The following is a 23,426-nucleotide window of genomic DNA, read 5'->3' as shown; positions in this document are numbered from 1 at the left end:
GGCCTGCACAATCCCCTCTGTGAATGCCAGGAGCAGCTCCCTGTGCAATTCAGGCAGACCCACTGGAACTCCCACTCACTCTGCAGAGGCAGCCCCAGCAAGCACAGCAGGCACAGCAATCAGCTCAGCCTGGGGCTGGGGTACCAACAGCCTGCCCTTGCTCCTCTCCACACTCCCACTTCTTGCAGCAGCACTTCCTACAGCCACCCCACTCTGTGCAAGGGGTAGCGTCTGTTTCTTACTTGTCCCAAAGCAGATTAAATGACAAAAAAGCACCAGCCCAGTGTTGAGCATTTCCTTGACTGATGCTGCTTTCCTGTGACCTTACTGGCTCAGTAGGAAAAGCACATCTGCACCAAAAAGATATCATGGTGCTAGAGCTCATATATGTTTAAACCTTTAGAAGGAGAAGGAAATTCATTATCATTAGAACCAAGTTGAATTGCTACACCTTAAACCCCTAATTTTTTGATTCAAATCAAGCCTTAGAAAATAATATGTTCCTATAATTTCTCACTCCTGAATCCTCACTGTAGACTGCTTTAAAATAATCATAGAAATGCGAGTTGCAAGCAAATAATTTATCTATCAGAGACCAATCATTCTGCATGGATTTTTGATGATTGTATTATTTAATAATTAAATATAATTCAACACTATTTTACTGGCATTTTTCAAATCTGAAGAGCTCAAGGAACAAGACAGTCTATTTATACAAAGTACATAGCACAACTACACAGCAATTAATCAAAAGCTCTTTCAAATTATTCTCACTCATCCTTCAGATCCAGAATAGAAATCAACAACAGGAAATACTTATATTAAAGTAGTTTTGAAATCAAGATAATTACAGAAATTTCTGACATCTTCAGAAGATAAGCAAGAGCCGAGTTTACCAGATTAAATCTCTGTAATGTGAGGTTCATTATCAATAAACGGAACGGTTTTGTCCTCCCAAACATTCAACAAAATTCATCTAAATAATCACTGACACTTAATGCTAATAGGTGTCACAGGGCTTTATAAAATGTATGGGTTTTTTACACTATGCTGCATATAAAAACATCTCCCTTATTTTTTTCCCTGCATTCTTCATTTGTGGCTTTTAATTGAATGGAACATCAGAAGTTTAAAATTGCTCCACTATAACTTGAAAGAGGACGTAGTTCTGCACTGAAATATTAAAATTCAGATCTGCATTACTTCTCATTCTCCTCAGTTAAGATTTTTCCCAAAATACTGCCTCTCTGGAAATGCCAGAGGAAAATAATCAATCTTTTATACAGAAAGATACAAACTTTCTATTGATTTGGTGGAGTCTCATCTGATATCTAAATGTAAATTATTCACTTCGGTAGCTTTGTTTTTAAGCCATTAATTTAAAAAGTGACATATAATAAGCTATTCTTTGTTTTTTACTCTTTTCTGCTGTTCCTATATCTGATGTGCTATAAAGAACTACTCAAACCCTACAGCTTTAGGAGCCCATACCCGCTAGTTCTCTGTATTGATCAAAAAACCCCAAAAGCTTCTGACAGATGATAAATAGATAAGGATATGGTTCTAAAAAGATTAACAAGATGAACATTAACAAGATTCTACCATCAAGTAGTTGTGGGAGGTGAGTGAGTGGGACTTTCAGTGGGAAGTTCAGCCCAGTGAAAGGAAAACCAGCCGAGTGTCTGCTGAGAGGGGTGTCCTTCATCTTCCAGGACCAACTCCCTGCCTGTGCTGCTGGGCCCCAAGGGACACAAGGAACTGGGCAACACTGAGCAGTGTGCAGGGGAGAGGCAGATAAAGCTCTTATTCCCAGGTCATTTATTCAGACAGGCCAGGGATCACTGGAATCTGCAGCTCCAACAAAGAATCTGTGCACAGAACACAGGTTATCCAGCACTGCTTCTGACAAGGAGCTGCTATCAATTCTGCATGTGATGGCTTCATCCAGCACTCCTGAAACACCCTTTCAAAGCTGCTATGAAAGCTGCTTTTCTGATCCATTTCCAGGCTGAGTGTCTGGCCAGGGACCCATCCTGCACTGAAGGAACAGCCCTCACAGGTCAGGTCACAACGATGCCATGGATGGGGCTGTCTTCAACACAGAACCCAGCAATTCCACCAAGGGCAAAGTGGGACTTCCAGCTCAGGGAACCAATACTGCAAACTCTTATGGAGATATATGACAGGAAGCCTGGGGGGTTCAGTTTAGTGGACAGAAGTCTCAAAGGTACTGGTCTACATAGATGGCTTACAGCAGGAACTCCTCTTCTAGAGCCAAGCAGTAAATCCAGTTAAATACTTTCATAGTCTAAGCAGAAAAAAACCACAGAAAACAGCAAGCTTTCACCATAAATATGGGAGTAAAAATCAATTCAGTGAACTCTCATTCAGTCATCTGGTGAACAATGCCCAAATTCACAAAAAATTGCAAATATTGTTAAATGGCACATGTTGTCATTTACTTAGAGTTTACTCAGGCTAGCAAGGATGAAATGAGGGGATTTTCATGTTTTGGGAAGTCCAAGATGCTTATCAGCATCCGTAATAAAAATTTCTCTTTCAAGTAACGTCCTACAGCAAACATTTTAAAAACAAAGCTCTAGAAATAGTCTAAATTATCTTAGAGAATCACAGCAGTCAGGAAGGCCAAACTGGTGGTTCAAATACAGTACTGAGGAACTGTTCCTGACTTTTTGGAAGGCACTAACAAGAGACACAGGGAAAACAGAGCCCTATTAGGTAGTTCTTGAATATGCCAGTTATTTCAGATAGATACATGAACATGTTTTAATTTGAACTTCTTACTCAAGCCCAGTTTTTTATTTTAAAACAAATACTATCTATAGAAACACTGTTTAAAAGCCTCAGTTATGTTAAATAGCTTAATAATTGTAGTTATTAAATGCACGTATCACACTTATAAAGAGCACCTGAAGATGATTTTTTGTGAATACCTGTCCACAAAACAGATCAAGGACGAAAATCTTCAATGTTGTTCATGGCACCAATTGGACTCATTTAGGGACAATGTCAAAAAAACACCCGAAGTTCAATAAAAGTTTATGTCTCTAAATCACATTTGAAAAATTAAACTTTCAGGTTAAACAAAAAAAAAAAAAAGGAAAATACTTCAAGTACAAACCACATTAAAGTAATTTTCAAGTTGAGCTAAAAGAAAATAGGGCACATACCAACACCACTACAAACTCAGCATCAAGTCTCTTGCAGGAAGCATGATAGCTGTGGCACAGATCCATTTATAAAACATTAAGTAAGAATTCTTTTTAAAAAAACCATTTATTGCAATTTATATGCACATAACTTTGTAATCCCCGGCTCTCCTATGGCATTTTTATACATCAAAGAAGAAATAATTAAAATAACCCTTTAATAATAGTTTTCTCCTACTGGGTTGCAGTCCCAGCTGCTGGGAATCATTTCATGGCAGGATCCATATTAGTTCATTATTCCACCCTCTGGGAGAAAATTTAGCTTTCTGCAGAGAAGCTGCACAAGGTCGGGGTGTGATTTGCATTTGTCCAAATGTTTTGGTTGAACTGCAACTCTGCAAGCACCACATCTATTCTGCCAATGGCGTGACAGCGACAGTTTCAAGGCTGCACAGGAGACTTGCATGCAAGAACAAAGGCAAGCCAGCAAAACGTCAAAGGATGTGAAAAGGAACAAGTTGGGCAGCTTGGAAAGCTCTCATTATGAATTTGAGCTGTGCTTGGCTCAAACACTTTTGGCACCAGCCTCAGCACTCTGTTAGTCTTTATGCTTCTGAAATATTCACAAGTGCTACAAGGACCAAAGTAGTTTATTTCCAATTTGCCAGTTTTCCTAAGCTAATTAAATATCTATGAAAGCAATTTGTGCTTACTGGAATCCAGCTTTTCCTTTTTATAAGGATAAAAAGACTAGGATTCAAATGATAATTCATATTGCTTTGTTCATCTATACACATCAAATAAACACCTTTATTTCTCCACCTACCTAATCTCTAAAAACAAACAATTCAATTAACTTGATTATGAAATCTGTGCAGTGACATCCCAAGAGCTGAAATGCAAGGTCACTGATACACAGTAGTCTCGTGACAATTTTTTTTAAAAGATAAGTATTTACATGTGTAGTGTCTCCCCACAGACTAGGATGTAACCCAACCATCACATTTTAGATAGGAACAGAGATGCAAACCAGAGGATTTCCATCAGACAGACAGACAGACAGACCACGTTCTGTCTAAGCAGAGCACATTGTTTCAAACAGCAGCTGGCTTTCAGGTGGCTGCTCAAGGACTAGACTAGAGCTGAGCGTTAGTGAGCCCAGGACTAAGGCTGATCTTCACGTTTTTATTGTTTAGCTGGAGTGCTCAAGTTTCACCTCCATTATAATGAGCAATATCTTATTTCCCATGCAGAACCACTGAACTGGGAGCCATTCTTTTGGAGTAAAGAAAGTATTCAAGTGCTGCTGAGGTGACAAATGTGTGATTTCAGAGCACAGCTGCACACAGCATCAGCTGTCTCCCTTCTTAGCACTGATGACATTATGGAAGGTACAAACCTTGGTCTCATGAATATGCAGCAAGGCAGGTGCACGACTCAGATCAGCTGCTTGGTCAAAGAACAGTTTCAGCCTTTTTTCCACCTAAAAAGTTACTGAAAACTATAGTTTTCATCTTTTTTTTTTTCCTCCAAACACAGTCATGAGACTTCCAAAACAAACCACAAACCAACCTGTGCTGCAGCTCAGAAGGTGCAGCTTCAATGGCTAATGCAAAAGCTATAAACTCTTTTAAACTCCCTAAACTTAGGTCTTTGCAGTAAAATCATAATCAGGTCTTCTAACTACAGCCTTTTCCTTTGTTATTAAATAGAATCCAGGGTGGTAGATCTTAGGACTTTGGGAGAAAAGTTCTCTAAATTAAGTGAGAATTTACTCTAAGTGAAGAATATATAAAAATTTTGACCTGTTCTTCATATCTGCCACAGCCACTTCTGATTCCCTCAACAGCCACATTTAGCATTTTTTTCTCCAGTTCCCAAAAAACAAATACAGATCTCCACAAATGCTAAATAAGGAAACAACTGCTAAAGGAGCTGATCAGAGCCAAGAATTCTGCAGTCCAGAGAGTCAGACAGGTGAGATGGCTGGGAGCTTTCTCATGGAGCCTTACTCCAGCTGACCCCAGACAGGTGTGGCATGGGCTTGCTACTAAGCCAGAAGAGATCTAAGCAGAAGATATAGTCCCAGAGAAGCAGGATCCTGAGTGAGATGTTTTTTGATACAAGTCAATTTGCAGTTCAATATTCCAATGATACAGGAAGAATTACACAGAGCCTTTGCCAAGGCATGGGAGCTGGTAAGCTGAGCAGACCTCATCATGATGGTCTATTATCAGTCCAATAAAATTATTTATTACTGGGACCTATGAACTCAAAGGCTTTTTATGGGAGTGTTCATTTGTCCTCCATAGACAGAACAAGAAACTGAAGCCAAATGTGCCACACATATAAATCAATAGCACACAAATTGATTCTCAGGTAGGAACATGTCCAGATTTTTACTTTGCCCATGTCACTGGTATTTTAAATGGGCTTTTTCTGAAGGGATGCTGGAAAGTTAAAGGCCAAGGCATCACTGCTTCCTTAGGTGATGCCACTAAGGACCACACATTGAGGAGGTTCCCTGGTCCTGCATGCTTCTCCTTGAAACTCTTGATAAGGGTTTTCTATCTTGTCCCCCCCCTTCCAGTCTAAACAAAAAATCATTAACTTGGGTATTGAGAGCATCTCAGCAGCCTCTGAGCTCAGAAAAGCTTTCAGAACAGTGCTGCCTGTGGGACACAAAGCTCCTTTGTATTGTCAAAGTAAAAGGTTATCTGCAATGAGCCAGAGATAACTGCTTGGAAAAGAATGTTTTCCTTCCAATAACCCCTCCCCATGAGAGCTATTTCTCTTCACTTCCTTTAGCACTTTGCCCAGTTTGATCTATTTGTTTCCCCTTATTACAATATTACAGTCATTGGCAAAAGTGTGCTGGCCCCATATTGCAGCAGTGATGCAATAGAAAATTTACAGTACAGCTTTTGAAAATTAAAAAAAAATTACATTTTTTCTGGAACAAAATATATAAATATTTTTTCTGGAACAAAACATTATAAATAAAAAAAAGAGTAATCCGTGCTAAAGGTCTCAGCTCAAATAAAAATTTACTGAGGCTGTGCATCATGAAAGCTTGGACTTCACTACTGTATGACTTCCAGGAAACCGGACTGCATTTTGTCATTTTCATCCCATCCCACATCCTAACTGCCATGTTTTGCAATAAAAACCCTAGAGAAACCTCACTTTTCTCTCTGCTACTCCTTATCAGATGTAGGTTACAACCAGTGCACTTGAGGCTTTGAAAAAAATTAAATGTCTCACCTTTAGTAGGCTTCAGTCTTGGACTGCTCTGGGGGCTCCTGTTCTGCGGTTTGTGTCCAGTTCCTTCATAAAATGCTCGCTGTTTAAATCTGTGCCCAGCTCACACCAAGTGAGTTCTATCTCCTGGAGAGAGCATCCACCAGAGCCAAACATCTCCACACCTGTTAAAATTCATCGTGCTCTTATAAAGGGGGAAAACCAAGCAAAGAGAAACACCACACCACAAAAACCCCACACACAGCAGAACAACTGTTAATATCATTCCCAAAAAAACCCCAAACCAATAAAAGTGCTTTGGTTTTTTTGTTAATCAAGGAGAAATCTGCATGTACCATCTAGGTCTCCTTAAGCTGGGTAAGTGGATATTGCCTAAAAGGGTGCCTTGATTGGATAAAACTTTGATCTTTAACTGACACACATTGTAGTCTTTCCCAGGTTATAGTTAAAATGTATAAGCAACATGACAAAACACAAAAAAGGAGCATTATATTTTCATCTCCCAGTTCTCAAAATACTTTGGTCCTTCAATGCTCTCAATCTTCTTTTCTTTTGCTTCAGTTTCTTGTTACAAGCAGCAAAACCAGTATTAAATAATAAATTGGTATATTTCAAGAACTGGGTTCAAGTATCTCTATAACCTGCATGCAGATTTGCAATCAGATATTTGAGAAACATCTTGCAGCACATGGCATTAAAATTATTAATATTCCCAGTATAACTGGACTAGAAATCTACCTCCTGTGTAGGACTGTTACAACAAAACCTCTGAACGTCCAGATTTTTATAATAAAAAGTCACAAATGCATAGACACTCAGTTTTTACCCCCAAGAAAGCAGGACCATCACTTAAGCAGTCAAACAGAAAAATATGAAGAAAAAGCTTTGCAAAGTTTCGGTTACAAATGTAATTATTTTATGTACAACACTTAACCACAGATACAGCAGCAAAATTAAATTGGAATCCTGCCTGGGAGTGTGTGTTCACTATCAGAACTTATTGCCTGCTAACAAAGATGTCTTTATATCAGACCATGAATTACAGGTTTTTTTTAACCAGAGCTGGACATTTATATCAGATCATGAATTACGGGGTTTTTTAACCAGACCTTGAGCCAGACATGTTTTAAAATGCTGAGGTTAGAAAGACCAAAAATATATCTGGAATTTTTTTGTTACAGAAATGAGGATTTTCAAAGTCAACATTAATATCCTGCAAGATTGATAATGAATTAAATTTAAAGATTAAAGACGCTTATTGTTGCAGCACATGTCGCAGTTGAGATGGCCACAGTACACAGAGCATCACCACACAATTTCAGAAAGCTTCAACCCCTACACAGCGACACCCTACCTCACCAGAAAGCTGCAAGCATCCACCCTTCTTGTTCTCCAGCCCAGCCTTTTATCCCCTCCTGTTGGTGCCCTGCCCCTGTGTGCCCTCTGTTCCCTTTGGTGGCTGCTCAGTGCCCCTGGGCACTCCATGGCTCGTTGCTGTCAGTGCTGCTCACCTGCTGCTCACAGCTGCACCCACTGGGGATGAGGCTGGGCCAGCCCCACTGCCAATTACCACACACTGTGTGCCTACAATTTATTACTTTGCAATCTTATAAAAAAGGAAAAACTTTAAATGCCAAATCCAAATGGTTTTGAGGACAGAGGTGTTTGGTCCAGCTGAGAGTGGTACCACTATAAATGAATGAATTTTGTCCCAAGTCATTTAATTCTCCTCTGGAGAGCTCCTTCCTCCCTGGCTACTGAGATTTCCATTTACTTCATGTTTACTCTAGGCTCCAGAAAATTGCCAACCCACCTGTGAGCCATCTCATTTCAACCTTGGGCTTTTCACCTCATGCTCTTATCTTCTCCTTCAGTAATTCTGGCTTGAGAATAAATGTGGAGCACAGAAGAGAAATAAAAACTGCTTTTACATCTTTATATTATTAACTAGATATGGGAATGTATGCAAGACTCTAAACATAAGATTTTAGTAGAAGGACAAAGCCCTGAAAAGAGGACTGCTCTTCTGCCCCTCTTTTTTTAATTAATCCACCAATAACATAATCCCCTACATATAGTAAAGAAAAAACCCTTAGAATATCCCCAGCATTCACATTAAAACCACTGTGTTAAAATTCACAATACTGTATGAACACAGTAAAACATAAATAATCATTTCAAAATATCCTGTATTAGAAATCTACTAAAATGTCAAATCTACAGCTTCGATTTTAAGCTTTCCTAAAAGCCTTGAATCTCCCTTTGAAAATGCTCTCTATTTCAAAGTAAAAGTGGGCATTTAGAGACATATGGAAGGAAATTGCACTGCACTAAAAACACATAAATACACACTTTTCTGATCAGCCAGAAATCACACAGAGCACAGCAAGGACTAAGATCACGTATGAATACACCAATAACTGGGAAAAACAGAGCCTGGGCAGAACTGTGTAGAGAGTAGGTAAAACCACGAATGCTTGAAAATAAAGCAATGAAATTGTTTTCTTTTAAACCAGAGATGCATGTGAATATTTACTTTCATAAGATTAAACTATCATTTAATGGCAAATGTTCCCTGTTCTTACCAACAGAAAGTAACCAAGTTTCTATGAATTGCTAAAAAAATAAGTTTGCAAGTTATTTTCCACTCAGATATACACATAGTTCCTCATTATAGATTTTATTTTGTCATTGGTGGACTTCAGCTCTGACTTGTGTAAAATTCACCCACCACTTAAAGCTTATTTTAATTTATTGGGTTTTTTAATTGCCAAGCCTCAAAACTTCTTAAAAAGCCACACACCTAAATGCAGGATGGCTGAGTGTATTGTCTCTCATTTTTTCAGCAGTTTCTCTCTGGATATTTACAAATGTGTATTAAAATACTCAGGCTGCGTTTATATCAAGGAAAACATCAAATTCAGGCAGTTGTGGATTTTGTGGGTGACAGAAAATCTGCTTAGCTCAAGAAGGCATTTGTGTTGCTCAGCTCATTTCTCAGCTGGTGGAAGAGATGAATAAGAGGCAATGGGAGATGGGGAGATGGACGAGGCAGAGATAAGGCAGAGATAAGGCTCAGGGTGGCTGCTGGCTGAGCGCTTCTGCAGAGTTTGGCAAGTTTTCCACATCAGCTACGCTGTAGCAATAGGTACTGTCAGCACACCCAGCGCCATTAGAAAGTCAAATAAGAAAGGATGAATGGCAGGAGATGAAAGACCCAGTTTAATTCAGAACTCTTCTTTCCTCATTCTGAAGTATTTGTTTAATACATGCAGTTATAGAATCCAGCAAATACTGACAATCAGCATAAGAAGCAGATGATTAATAGCTTAAATACAGGAAAATGTAGTTTTCAAAGGCACAAACATGCTCACCACCCAGTGAATATCAGGCAACAGATATTTTCTTAGATGTACAGTAACTCAAGCACAGAATGAGGCGATTTGTTTCACAATCGCTGGGCAAATTTCCTTCTTTCACATGCTTCAAATAAGTTAAGAACAAAATAAATATTAGATTTTATGGGTTGCATTTGTACCGTATTTAAAGGGTATGCAGATGAGTGAAGGGCTGCTGAGAATGACATTCACCAAATTACTCCTTATTTTGCCAAATCACATTCATTCTCTTCATTGTAAAACCATGTTCCCCTGCAAATTAATGCACCAAAGAATCAGGCTGAGAGAAGCTCAAGCATGAGTCAAAGTAATTACTGGAAATTTAGCATAACACACAAGGACCTCGTGGAGTTTTCTGGCCTGGAACAAATGTTTGCTGAGCTGTTAACTCCCATGAACAACACTAGCTCATGACCTGTCACTGACACACTCATTCATGTCAGCATCTGGAATGGGGGTCTTGGACAGTAACTTCAGAGCACTGAGACGTTACACAACAGTCATTTAAAATTCAGTATTTATTGCCTAGAGATTACCACTTAAAGTGCATTGGCCCTGGTGCACACAGCAAAGTTGTTTTCTGGCTTAGTACCCTAAGAATATTCACAACATTATTTGATAACAAAACTAATTCAGAGCTGTGCATCAGCCAAATGTATTACAACACTTTATTTTTCATGTGAAACAACTCTGAAGAGACTGAGCTGACAGCACTGACCACACCACCTGCAATCATAGGATCAGCCTGGGAAATTGTGCTGGATTTTTAGCTAGGAATTCCTCAATACCTAAACAATAGGTGACTCTGTTCCTCTAAAACACAGAGCAATGTGTTCACTTCTGCCTTCTCTTGCTCTGCAGCTCCTGCTTCGCTTGGAACTTACTTTCAGTACCGTGGGTGCAGAGAAATTGCAACTTTCATATTAACTGCTTTTCCACAGAACAAATTCTGTTAACTTGCACAGAGGAAAAGTGCCCCTCCCAAATTCCCCCAAAGAAAACAGCCCATCCACACACACTATTCCTGTCCTTCCCAGGTTCCCTGGTCCCACAGCTGTGCTCACTTTAGCAGAGGCATCTCAGGTAGGTACCACAGAGTCTGAGAGCAAACCCAGCACTGCTGAGTCCACCACTAAACCACATCCCTGAGTGCCACATCTACACATATCTAACAAACCTCCAGGGATGGTGACTCAAGCACTGCCAGGGACAGCCTGTTCCAGAGCTTGACAACCCACTCAGAAAAGAAGTTTGCCCTAAAATCCCATCTAAATCTCCCCTTGAAGCAACTTAAGACCATTTCCTCTCAACCAGTCACTTGTTACCTGAGAGGAGACCAAACCCCATCTGACTACACTTTCCTTTCAGGGGGCTGTAGAGAGTGCTAAAGGCTCCCCTGAGGCTCCTTTTCTCCAGGCTGATTCCCCCCAGCTCCCTCAGCCACTTCTCACAGGACTTGTGCTCCAGACCATTCCCCAGTTCTGTTGCCCTCCTCTGGACAGGCTCCAGCACCTCGGTGTCCTTGCAAGTGGGGAGCAATTCTGCACTACGGGCACACCTACCATCCTCTGATCCTTAACTTCCTGCTAAGAAACACAGCTCTATTAATCCTATTCTATTCTTGAGTGAAAGAATTTCCTTGAAAGAATAAGTATGGGAGAGCAGCAAGTTTTGTCTCCTTGCTCTGGGAATTTGCAGTTTTGTAGCCTGACCTTGTTTACAGTTCGACTCTGTACACAGGGATTCATGCTCTGCATTTAAATCTCTTACTGCACTAACTGTAACTCACATCATGTATCTATATGCTGTGTTTCTTCTCTCCCATTGGAAATATCAACTCCTTTGAGCAGGGATTAAATCCTCAGAACGTGTTTTTATGCTATCTGGTACACAGGAGCTCCACTATCATCCCTTAGCAGAACAAATGAACACCTCCCTCTGTGGAAATGCACGTCCTAACCTCTCACAGCTATTTATAGCTGACCTCCTGCACCATGCTACCTCTGATCATAATAGCTCCCTTCTCTTGTTCTCCCCAAAATTTCCTTCTCATTGGAAAGACCTCATGGATGCAGGCAGCTGCTGAGAGCTGCAGGTTCTGGAATAACCTTTGGGAGAGGGAGCTGGGGCTGCTGAGAGCTGCAGGTTCCTGGGGGAGCCTTTGGGAGAGGGAGCTGGAGCTGCTGAGAGCTGCAGGTTCCTGGGATACCTTTGGGAGAGGGAGCTGGAGCTGCTGAGAGCTGCAGGATCTGGGATACCTTTGAGAGAGGGAGCTGGAGCTGCTGAGAGCTGCAGGATCCTGGGATACCTTTGGGAGAGGGAGCTGGAGCTGCTGAGAGCTGCAGGATCTGGGATACCTTTGGGAGAGGGAGCTGGAGCTGCTGAGAGCTGCAGGATCCTGGGGGAGCCTTTGGGAGAGGGAGCTGGAGCTGCTGTGCCCCTCGACAGCAACAACCTCGGCTGAAACTGCAGGTCCCTCAGAGCTGCCAGCTGCTTCTGTGTTGGGATCCTCCCACTTTCAGGCTACTCACTTTCACAACATTTATAGGAACTGGGCTCTTAGACCTTGAGCTCCCTGAAATTAATTGGTTTTTGTTTCGATCAATACAGATGCACAGAATTTATGTATTAAAAAAGAAGCTCAAAGGATTGTTCTGCTTGCACTAAGGATGAGAAGTTTCACTTTATGCAAATCACATTAATATTGTCCAAAACACATAGCTGCAAATAAAAATACTGGTTATTGGCTATACTCAAATATTCAGTAAATATATTAATATTCATTTTTGACTTATTTAAAAAGTATCTCCAAGCTTTCAATTTGGTGAAAGTACTTAAGTAACCAATTACATACTGCAAAATAATTAATAAAATGTGAGAAAATCAAAGAGCTCGTGATCAAATGAATAGATTAAAGATGATTTATTCAAAACATTACCAAATATATGGGAGTATAAAAGTATTCTCAAAAGCTGAAGTCACTTCGCAGGTTCATGAGCAGAAAATTTAATGTGAATACGAATAATAATTAATTCTGGCTTAAGTTTTTAAATCTAGGAAATTCATTTCCATGGCCATAATATTCCAAACATGACATATTGTGTGGGTATCATGTAACAATGTTGTTCTTTTCTTTTAGAAAAGACTCCCACTTTTAATTTTCAATGAGAGGCACAACACAATTTACACTTCATTGATGTTTCAAAACCCTAAGGCACCCTCCCTCTGACATTTCCCATTCCCCCATCCTCCCTGTGGTATATTCCCCCTTAACCTCAAAGGAACAGAACTTTACACTCCATCTTTTTGAATGCACTTCGCTTGATCTTGAGCAACCAGAGACAGACACAGTATCCCAAGACAAATTCTCACCAACTCTTTATGCAACTGTGCTTCTTTCCCAGTGAAATCCCCTGCTGAATAGGTAATAAATTTGTTTTTCTCAGTCACTCTGTGATCCACTAATACACTTTGTTGTTCCTGTCTCATTTTCTGTGAAAACATTGCCACCACTGGTAGGAACCTTGTTGTTAATTTCAAGAACACAAACTTTTATCTGGATATTAGATGCATTCAGTATTCACAGTATTTTGACTGTGATACAGCTCAAGGACATCCAATTTAAAGCAAGCAAACAGAACCCTGAGCCTCCTCCTCTCTGACAGTGCCACTCAATTCACAGCAAGAAAGAGAAAAGGCACTAAGGACCCAGCACATCCAACTGTTCTCTTATTATTCCAGTTAAGCTGAACTATGGAATGGGAAAACAAAGCAAAAGGAAGAGTTGAAGCCCACTTAAAGCAGGGGGAGGTCATGCCCTGTGTCCCAGTACCAACACCAATTACAAAAACCATATCACTGGAGAAACAGAAAGGTTTTTAATACAATTACCAGCAACACAAATCCCATACAGCACCATACATAATGTTTCCCAGCAGCTTCCTCCATCTATTCCTGGGGAAGTCATTGCTGCAGTGCTGCTGTGCCAGGGCTGCTGGAGGCAATGGGGCTGACACGTCCGTGACAAGAGGCGGCAGCACCCGGCCGTGAGTGACAAGGCACAGGCTCCGCAGGACTGAAATAGAACCTGGGCACAGACTGCCTCACATCACACCCCCTGCCTCCCTCCCGGAGTCTGCAGCTCTTCCCAGGGCACTCTGACCACTTTCTTATTCATTCTCCTGCCAAAATTATTCAGACACAACTGTACTCTGCCAATGAAGGTCACATATTTAAAGAAGTTAAAAACTTCTTTCTATTTCTTTGTATGTCTTGAACTATCTTTCAGAAAACCTTGACCCAAAAAGGCACAAGACAGATACCACCATGAATGTGGAACAGCAAAGATGAAATTAAGAAGTCATTTGAATAAGCAAAATTCCTGTGGCAGATAAAAGCAAGCCCTCAATTTCCATCTCTCAACAGAAAATCAGGATTTTGGTTCTGTGGCCAAATTTAAAATTCAGAATATACAAACTGAATTGAAATAGCAACATCTTTTTACTGTCCAAGTAACTGATGTGGTCCCTCCCTCAAATCTAAACAGTTACTCTTATAAAAAGTCTTTTTATGCCTCTCATTCATTTGAATTAGAATCTTCCTATGTATTCAATAATAAATTATTCAAGCATTAAACCATCTTGCTGGTTTTTCGTGGCAGTTGTTGGGTTGTATTTAACTTCACTTCACTTGTCCTAAAGTCACTATGACACCAAATCCACCATTTTTTAAAATAACTGTTGCTGAAATTAGTTAAAAAAGAAAACATATACGAGACACATCCCTTACATTGCTAAAACCAGTCGTGCTTTCATCCCTTCTAGTTTATGTTACGCTATAGGGGATGAACTCAATGCAAGACAAGAACACGTTAAACTTTTGTGACTTTTGTTGACTTTCCCTTGAGATAATGTTCTATGGAGACAATTGTGTATTGCTTCTTGACTTTCAGATCAGATGCACCTAGAATACACTTATGAATTCTAAATATTAGTAGTTAAATATTAACATTAGGTAATAAAATGCTGTGCCATTAGAGCAAACTAAAGAAAACGCTGGTATTCAGGTTTCAGATACTCCTTTCACAAATTCCAGAACATAGGAAATAAAGAAGATATTTTTTCATAACAGAACTTTTCAGCCCCAAATTATTTACTTGAAAGTGAACACAGTTCAAAGTTCCAATTCAGCAATCACTCTGCCTTTTAAGTATCAACAGCTCATTCCAGCTGAGATATACATACTTTTTCGTTCTCAAATATATCTTTATAAATATCCATACAGACTTTCTCCCTCAAACTGCTTTTCTGGAAAGATAGAGGAAACAACATCCACATAAACATTGTTTATATAGTGTGATATTCTTGGACTTCAGAGTTCTTTGCTGGATCTGCATTTCATCAGTATGATTTCAAAGAAACCTTCAGGTATAGCCTTGGTAACTGCATTTCTGGCAAGAAATGAGTGCATTCTATCTGTTCAGAAAACATGCCAAAAATTCTACCAATCCACTATGATTTTGTTTCCATATATTCATTCTTTTCCTTGGACTGGCTTTTTCCCAGGCCCATTTCATGAAACAATTTGAAGTATTATTCATACTGGTCAAAATAAATTGGACTCCTTTTTTGGTTTTTTTGGGTGGAACGTCCTTGGCATTATCAAAAAATATTTTTAAAAAGCCTCTGGGGACAGTTTGTCCTTGGATAGAGTGTGCAGAGTGTGCAGCTGCAGAGCAAAAGAAAGAGAAAACAATCAGTGCTAGCTGCTACCAATAGAAATGCCCATTAATAGCAGTTTCATGGCAGGATGGTTGTGACATGGCCATCATTCACTTCCTTGGAGAACAGATTTCAGGATGATGAAGCCGGACAGGAATCCATCTGTCAGGGGGTCAGGAATCAAAGAGAACCACAACTCCACACAAACTTCCTTCCCAGCACAAGCAATTAGAATGCAATCTGGTGAGGCACAGCCCTGGCCAGAGTGTGGCAGCTGAAACCAGATAAAAACACTTCACAGTCTTTAAAAGACATTTAAGTCCCTTGTTTAACATGTTCACCCTGAACTGTTTATATTTAAGAGGTTGTTTCACATCCCCACAATTCTCAAATGACATTTCTTACTGACTGCAAGCTTGTTCATGTTTCAGGACCCACAATGTCCAGTGCTGCTGTTGAAAAATTTTTCATACCCCCCATTAAAATTAGCAATTTTTAAATTACTTTCTACGTTTTCTTCAGCAGTATTCCCATAGAATTCTGAAAGCCAGATGGCAACTTCCGCACAAGATTTTAAACGTCTGCCTTTGGTTAGCAGTGATTTCCCTTTATCCCTGCTTTCTCCTAGGAGCACATGGGATAATTTGCCCATTTCAGTGCAGGGCAGTGCTGCTGCAGCAGCACAATGAGTGCTGTGCCAGGGCACCTCTGGGGAAAGGGTTTGTAATTAACTGCAACTGCCACAGCTGAGAGGGCACAAAGAAAGCCTTTGTGGGCATTGCAGAAGCTCTCCAGATATCTCATAGTCAAAACCCACTTTTGCTTTCATTTTATGCTAAGTATGCACATTCAGAAAAACATCCCACTCCATTTTCTGTGCTAGAAAATTGTATTAGTGCAAATAATGGGACAGAATGTGAGCTCAGGAGGCCATCACAGCTTCCACCATGGTTACAAAACAGTGTTAAGGTGGCTGTTATTGCTGAGATATCCAGGCTTGTATTGAACTTTCTAACATTCAATGCCTATTCAAAAAACAACACGAATCTGTCTGTAAACATTTTGTCTGTGGAAGACATTGTCTCTCTGTGGCCAAACTACTCATTTGATACTGAATTCTAGTGCATCCACAGCTGGTAGCAGAATTTATTCTCATCCTCTGCTGATGATTTTTTTTCCAATATACATGATTACAATTTTTTTCATGAAAGGGAGGATAGTGGGTAAATAGAACTGAAATTAAGAATCTAAATCTTTGTCCCAGCTGCGTCTTCTTATAAATATTACACATGTATACAGTATGTATATTTTGTGCTGATTATTCAAGTACAATACCCAGCAAAGAAACACAGTATGACCTTGACAAAAAAAAGCTTTCAGGGCTTTTGCTGTTACTTTATGTCAATCCTGTACTAGCAAGTCACACCTATTTGAGCTGTGACCAGCTTTCTAAAAGTGAAGTAAAGCCAAGGAGGGAAATTGCATTGGAATGTTTAGGATTAGTCCCATCATTAATTTGACCCAAACATTCTGTAAAGCAAACATCTGTCTGGAACAGAATCTGTATGGATTCATTCTTTTTGCTGCTGGGGGGGTTTCAGGTCACTCAGGCATGTTTGCAAATGTAAATGGGCCCAATTCTAAAGGTTTGTCAAGGTTGGTTTACAGAAGCTGATGTTTCCCTGCACCTCAGAGAACTATAAAAGCATAAATATTCATGCTTCTTATTATATTTTTAAGTGCACAAGTTTACATTCAACGTTCTTGTCTGGTGATCTGTAGAACACCTGAACCAAAGAGCTTTCTATTGCCTGTAAAATTAATAATGAGAGGCAAATTGAAGCACAGATCAAATGAATACTCATCTTTATGAGAAAATGACAGCAGTGAATTTCAAAAAAATATCATTTTAAAGCCAGAATTTAGTGCTGTATGTTTTATTTAAAAGGTGAACTGACACAGAAAAAAAACCCCAAAATGTAAGTGTTAGAAGACTTTCATCATTTTTATGTCCACTATTAAATTCAGGAAAACTCAAGAAATTATTTTCCCTGCAGATAACATTTTAAAGTATTAGAGGATTTTGTACTGTTTACCTAAATCATTTGGTAGTGCACTCTTCAGTACCTGTAGGTACCCATACAAATCTTATGTACCCATGGTCTCTGTTTTAATCCCAGCACTCAAGTTAAATGTCAAGATTAAAGGCAGATCTTAAGCACACAAGTAATCTCCTTTACAATGTGGGTGTGGAGCTACTAATCTCAGATTTGTAATCAACCATATTCCTAAATCTTCTTAGAAATCAGGTTTAAAAACTTAACCTCAAATCTTGAGCAAAGGCTGAACACCAGAGTACAGGCTCATGACTGTTCATAGGCTCCAAGTTAACCAGAAGCTGTGTGACCCTGTGAGCCCAGCATTAAATGTGAACTGAAATCACTGACTTATTCTGTGGCAAGCCCCTATTATTCAGCTTCTCACATGAAATTTAAAATAATGAAGGCTTCTGCAGCTTTTGCTGCATCCACAGTGCTCAGAAAGACATTCTGAAGAGGCCTGGGTGTTACTTTGGTCACTGTAAGCCTCTGGAGTTCCTGTTAGGCTCCATGGAAAGACTCTCTTTGTCTAGTTCAGATATCTCTAAAAAATTCCCAGAAAGACAGAATTTATCTCCTTGTCATTTTACATGGAAAAAACTACAAACTTGGTATTAAATCCATTGTTACTAACTAGATCACTGCAAGCTGCAAAACATCCTCACAAAGTCACTAAGGTCACGGCCAAGGTTAGAGTGAAATCAATTCCAAGTAATAAGAAAAGGTTTCCTATGAAACATTAAAACTGGAGCAACACTCAAAAATAAAATATTCAAAATAAATATAAAATAAAGACAGAGCATGTTTAAAGTGTTTAAACAAGCAAATTTCTTCAAAGGTAAAAGCACTTTTGTTTATTTTCATAAAATCATAGAAAGGGGTCATTGAAAAAATTATAAATAAATTATAGCAGCAGAAGTCAAAGTCCCTGGTCACATTTGGAGGGGAAACCATGCTTAATGCAATTCAAATTTAAAACATAACTTCTCAAAAACAGTACTGGAAAGATCCTCCATGCATTACCAATAAATCACAAGGGTTTTAATAGCTAATAACAGTACGAGGATTTATTTCATTATATTGCAAAACAAAAGTAAAGACCTAAACTCTTTTACCATTTACTGACAATTTTTGCTCTAAGGGTAACTAAACCTGAATTCTGGAATAAACAAGGGCAATGTCCCCTGGCCAAGGCAAGCCCCCTGAGCAGGTTTTCAAACAGAAGCATTGCAGTCTCACAGGAAGGCACTGCCTGCGCTGGCAACAGAACTGCAGCTAATGCAATTCACTCCTTGTGTCACAGGACCTGTTCTCCACATCTTTTCCCACAGACAAGCTCCTCTACTGATGTGTGTTCAACAACCTGTCACCCTTCAGATCTCAGACACAAACAACATTGTTCTTTAGTAGGCTCCAAGTTTAGATAAAGAGGGTTTTTTTTAGGGTTTTTTAAAGTCAGTTCTTAAGTAATTTATTTATACATCCTACACCCCAACTATTAAAGCAACATGAAATCTTGACAGCTCCCCATAAACAACTCTAATTGCATTACAAGTAGAGCCCCTGAAGTTACTACCAAATCTTTACATGGGGCTCCTGAGCATCCTTCATCAGCAAGACTTTCCCTGTCCAGCCCAAAGCTTCTGTTTCAGCTGCCCTTGATGAACCCTTTCTTGCCCAGTCTGCCCTCCCAGCTCCACCTCTCTTGGCCAACATTGCTACTGTGCTCTCTCCTCAGGACTGAGCTCTGCAACTCCTTCTCTCTCCTGCAGTGCTCACCCAAAAGGCAAAACTTAGTTTCTCATGTCTTTTGAGGTGATCACAATACATCTGATATCACATTTTTTGTAAAATATTACATTATCTGGTAGCTGCTCAACAAACTTAAATTCTAACTGCAAATAATGTCATTGGACATAAAATTCTGGCAACCTTATTTACTTTCTGCAGTGCAGTGGGCATGACAAGCTCCTTGACTCACACTGGAGGGAGAGCACACATGACAGCAAGTGCACACAGTTGTTTTTGCTGACCTTCAATTCCAATAACAGCTCTAGCACCGAGGACTTCCTGAGAACAGCTGCTGCTGTTCCGCTGCTTTGCCTCCTCGGGTTCAATGGGTTTTCCACAGAATCCTTGGAAGTAAGGCTTTACTCAAAAAAAACCCTCAACCTCTCTCATTAAACTTCTCATCAAAGTCATAGCCTATGTTTACAGCAGCTAGGACTTCCTCCCTCATGTAAAGAAAGGCATTAACTACCAAAGCCTCTTTTGTAGATGAATTCCAACAAAAGCAGGAGTGGTTAGAATAGAACACCTTGTAGTAAGCAGCAGTTCACATATCTTTGATAAGCAAATGTCTCGACTACAGATAGTAAACACAGCTTTCCTGCATGACTTATTTCTTTAAACAAAAGGAAAATGTGACCCAAATGAAACCTGAAACACCAGGAATCCAAAACACCTTAGACTTGCAACAGAGGCCTGAAAGTCTGTTTCTTTAGTGAGAGCTCTTTTTCAGGGTTTGGAGGCTGGGGGTGTTCTCTCTCTGTTCTTGACAGCTTTTATCTTAACCTGTGAGGAAAATCCTTCCTGTTTGCTTCACCAACTGCAGCTCGGGTGGTTATATTATCAACATATTTTTCTTTCAAATAAGCTTTTAATAAGAAGTAGCTGTTGAGTTCAGTGAAAATACTGTTTTATAAGCATGCATAATAATGTGTGATAAAAATTTAAACAGAAGATATGATAGACTGAATCATGCATGAAGTATGGAATGTAAGATAAAAGCATATTTCTGATTAGCAAAAATATTTCTTGCTTTTGGTCAAGTCTAAAAATTCCAATTAAATGCCTTGAGTTACACCAAAAATTTGCAGAAAACTATCTTTTATATAGTTCAAATGAAATAAGTTGCATATTTCTGGTCTAAAACAACTCTGAATAGCTAAATCAAAGTACAGAAATCCTAAAATGTTTTGTATCCAAAGGTGGAAGTAAAATCTCAATCAGTTGATTTCCCAACTTCGTTCAATACCTGGATTGCATTAAAATCCTTCCAGGAAATGCACATAAAATCCTGCAGTTTTCTATTCACAAATTTACTTCCAACTACACTCTGAAGGTAGATTATGCATATGAAAGTGTTATTTAGATCTCTGTTATCTACCACAGCTAAACCTAAGCTGTAACAAATTTATAAGCACTATCCTTTGAAATCCCCATCGTTTTCCTATTCATATAGTTTTCCTATCCACTACTCAGGCTTCACAGGATATTTATTCTCTCTAGTTCCTGCAAATTAATATTGCACATGAATGTGCCTCAGTACCAGCAATTTCTACAAAATTGCACTGGAATTTAGCAAATTTCTTTTTTTGTTTCACACAGGCAGACAGCATTCCCTCAACCCCCAGCATCTCATAATCAAGCAGAGAGCTGCTCAAGCTTGCCTCCTCACTCCTTTGTCTTTAGTGCTGCCTGCACATTTAAATTTTGTGCAAAACAAGCACTGCATTTGTTTTGGTGATGAAGGTAAGAGAGCATCCTCTATTAAAATCTCTTGAGTAGCTCCAGGAACCAGCACTGAACAGGCAGAGCAGCCCTGTGAGATGTACCTACCCATGATAGGAAATAAAATTTGTAACTCATTAACAGAAATTATTAAGATTAATGTGCATATTTTGGCACATTTGTGAATATAATTACAGAAAGAAGCTTTAAAAATCAAGCTAGAAATTAGAATGGATCATTGAACTAAAATGCAGGGTTTTAACAAGTTGCTTGAAATTGGGATTTTGTTAGAATGAACTCATACATAGTAAAAGCTCATCTGTGATTAACATAAAGCTTCCATGGTTACAATACCACCCAACAGTACTCACAGCACAAGGAATACCTGTACATCACTCACATTTTTTGAACCACAAAATACATCAGGAAGAGTTCCTAAGGCTTTTCTGATTTTTAGTCTGGAACTACTGAGCATTTACAAAAATCAAACATAATGAAACAAAGCTAGAAAGTGATTGTAGCTTGCAAAACATAGATTGCAGTGGAATTTATCATTTCTGGGAGAGGCTTTTCACAGCAGGTTACAGAAAGACTGAAATGGCTTCTTATTGTTTACATGCTAAGGGAAACATAATATGCATAATATGCAAGAGGGCAGAGTTGAGAAAAAACAGGTTTGGTAACAGGACTGCAAAATAAAGGTCTGAGGAATTATTGTAAGTTTCTGTTGCTGCTGGAGGACCAGCAAATAAAGAAAAGAGGACTGTTGTCATACTCAAACCTAAGATGAATCTTACATCACTGGAGCATTAAAAAATATTTACACTAAATACTTGCAATAGTTGATATTAGAATGACAGGCCACAGTTCCAGAGCCATCTCCTTTTTAGAGCAAAGGCTTCTCCGCCAGCACAGCACTCCACAGAAATGGCTCCTTGTGTGGATGGGTGCTCTGGCTGCAGCAGCCATTTCCAGATGCACAGGGCTCCCATCTGCATTGCCTCAGAAGGTGCTACCCACTTACTGCTACAGGAATTTTGTGATGAACTACTCTGGTGTTCTTCTGAAAGAGATAGGATAAAAACAAAGAGAAGCAACTGGCTTCTAAGATGGGTAAGCAAGAACCAACATCTTATGCAAAGAAGAACATGGCTATTGTGTGATGTGAAAGGAAATCACCCTGAGTCACTGCTGGTCACCCTTCTGCAGGTTCCAAGGTGCATGAAGAGAATCAAATCAGTTCATCTGGATACGGACAGGAGATACAAGAAATGCAGGGCGGAGAGAGCCAGAGCAGTTAGGCACTGTGTGCCAAAAGCAGCGATTGCAAAGGCAGAAGCGGTAATCAGGGACAGCCGCAGCTCTCCTGTGCTGGAGAAGCACAGATTCCAGCGCTGAGGCTGCAGCACACGCCCGTCACCGCTCAGCGGCAGGATGTGCCCGCCGCGCTGCCCTCGGCCCCTGGGCCCGGCCCCGCTCGGAGCCAGCGCTGCCGGAGCCGGGCACAGCGGGAACGCACCGGGAGCTGCTGGGGAAACCCCGCTCACGGCGCTGCTGGAACAGCACGGACCGATGGCGCTCTCTGTTAACTGCGGGGTCACCCCGTGTAAAATGCCAAGTGATCTGACCTGGCAAATATCCAAGTTGATCCACCCAGCTTACAATGAACAGCAAGTCCTGCTCATTCATTTTGTGTGAGTCGAGATCGAAGCATGTCGCTCTTGTGCCGAGGTCGGGGCAGGAACAGGCGAGAGGCAGGATTGCAGGAAAGGCAAAGAAAGCTTTATTCAAAAGAGCTGCGCGGTTTTTATAGCGGTACGATAGATTCTATTCTATTGGCTAACTAACAGAAACATCTTTTTCACACACTGTCCTAGACAGGAACAGAAATATAAAGTAGAAAAACACCATCTGCAAATTGGTTATAGGCAACAGGTTATCACGTCTTTCCAGCTCCCTAAAACTTCTCACAAGCCACTGTGAGAAATGCTTGCCATTTCTCTCTCTGTCCCATGGCATCCACAGAAGCGTAGAGTGCCAACCTGATGTGCTGAGACATTAGGATAGGGCAATGACAGAATCTACTCTTAATCAGTGAACCTTGCTGGTTACCCTGAAGCCCTTGCTGAACCCTGGTTACCCCTTTTAAGAAACTAATAGCTGGTTCAGCCCTCAACAGCTACCATGCCACTCCTCTGCAAACATCCTTCATCTTCAAGAGTGGACAGCTTTATTAAGCTGCTGTGCCAGCAGAACAGATGCTAC

At 40.0% G+C, this 23,426-nt stretch overlaps 1 long non-coding RNA gene across 1 annotated transcript in view; it reads right to left on the bottom strand.

Moving 5' to 3' along the window:
• Positions 1-2,075: 2,075 nt before the first annotated feature.
• The window catches only part of LOC135451232 (uncharacterized), a 69,644-nt gene continuing 48,293 nt past the window's right edge, over positions 2,076-23,426 (bottom strand). Inside the window, exons 3-4 of the long non-coding RNA XR_010441245.1 lie at positions 6,435-6,595; positions 2,076-2,308 (exon numbers count right to left, since the gene is read on the bottom strand). This is a non-coding gene — a long non-coding RNA (uncharacterized LOC135451232). The remainder of the gene's footprint in view (positions 2,309-6,434; positions 6,596-23,426) is intronic.

Source organism: Zonotrichia leucophrys, chromosome 8 (genome assembly GCF_028769735.1).
Source record: "Zonotrichia leucophrys gambelii isolate GWCS_2022_RI chromosome 8, RI_Zleu_2.0, whole genome shotgun sequence".
NCBI classification, from domain to species: domain Eukaryota; kingdom Metazoa; phylum Chordata; class Aves; order Passeriformes; family Passerellidae; genus Zonotrichia; species Zonotrichia leucophrys.
The sequence above is the reverse complement of the archived record's forward strand: the minus strand, read 5'-3'. Positions and strand labels throughout refer to the sequence as shown.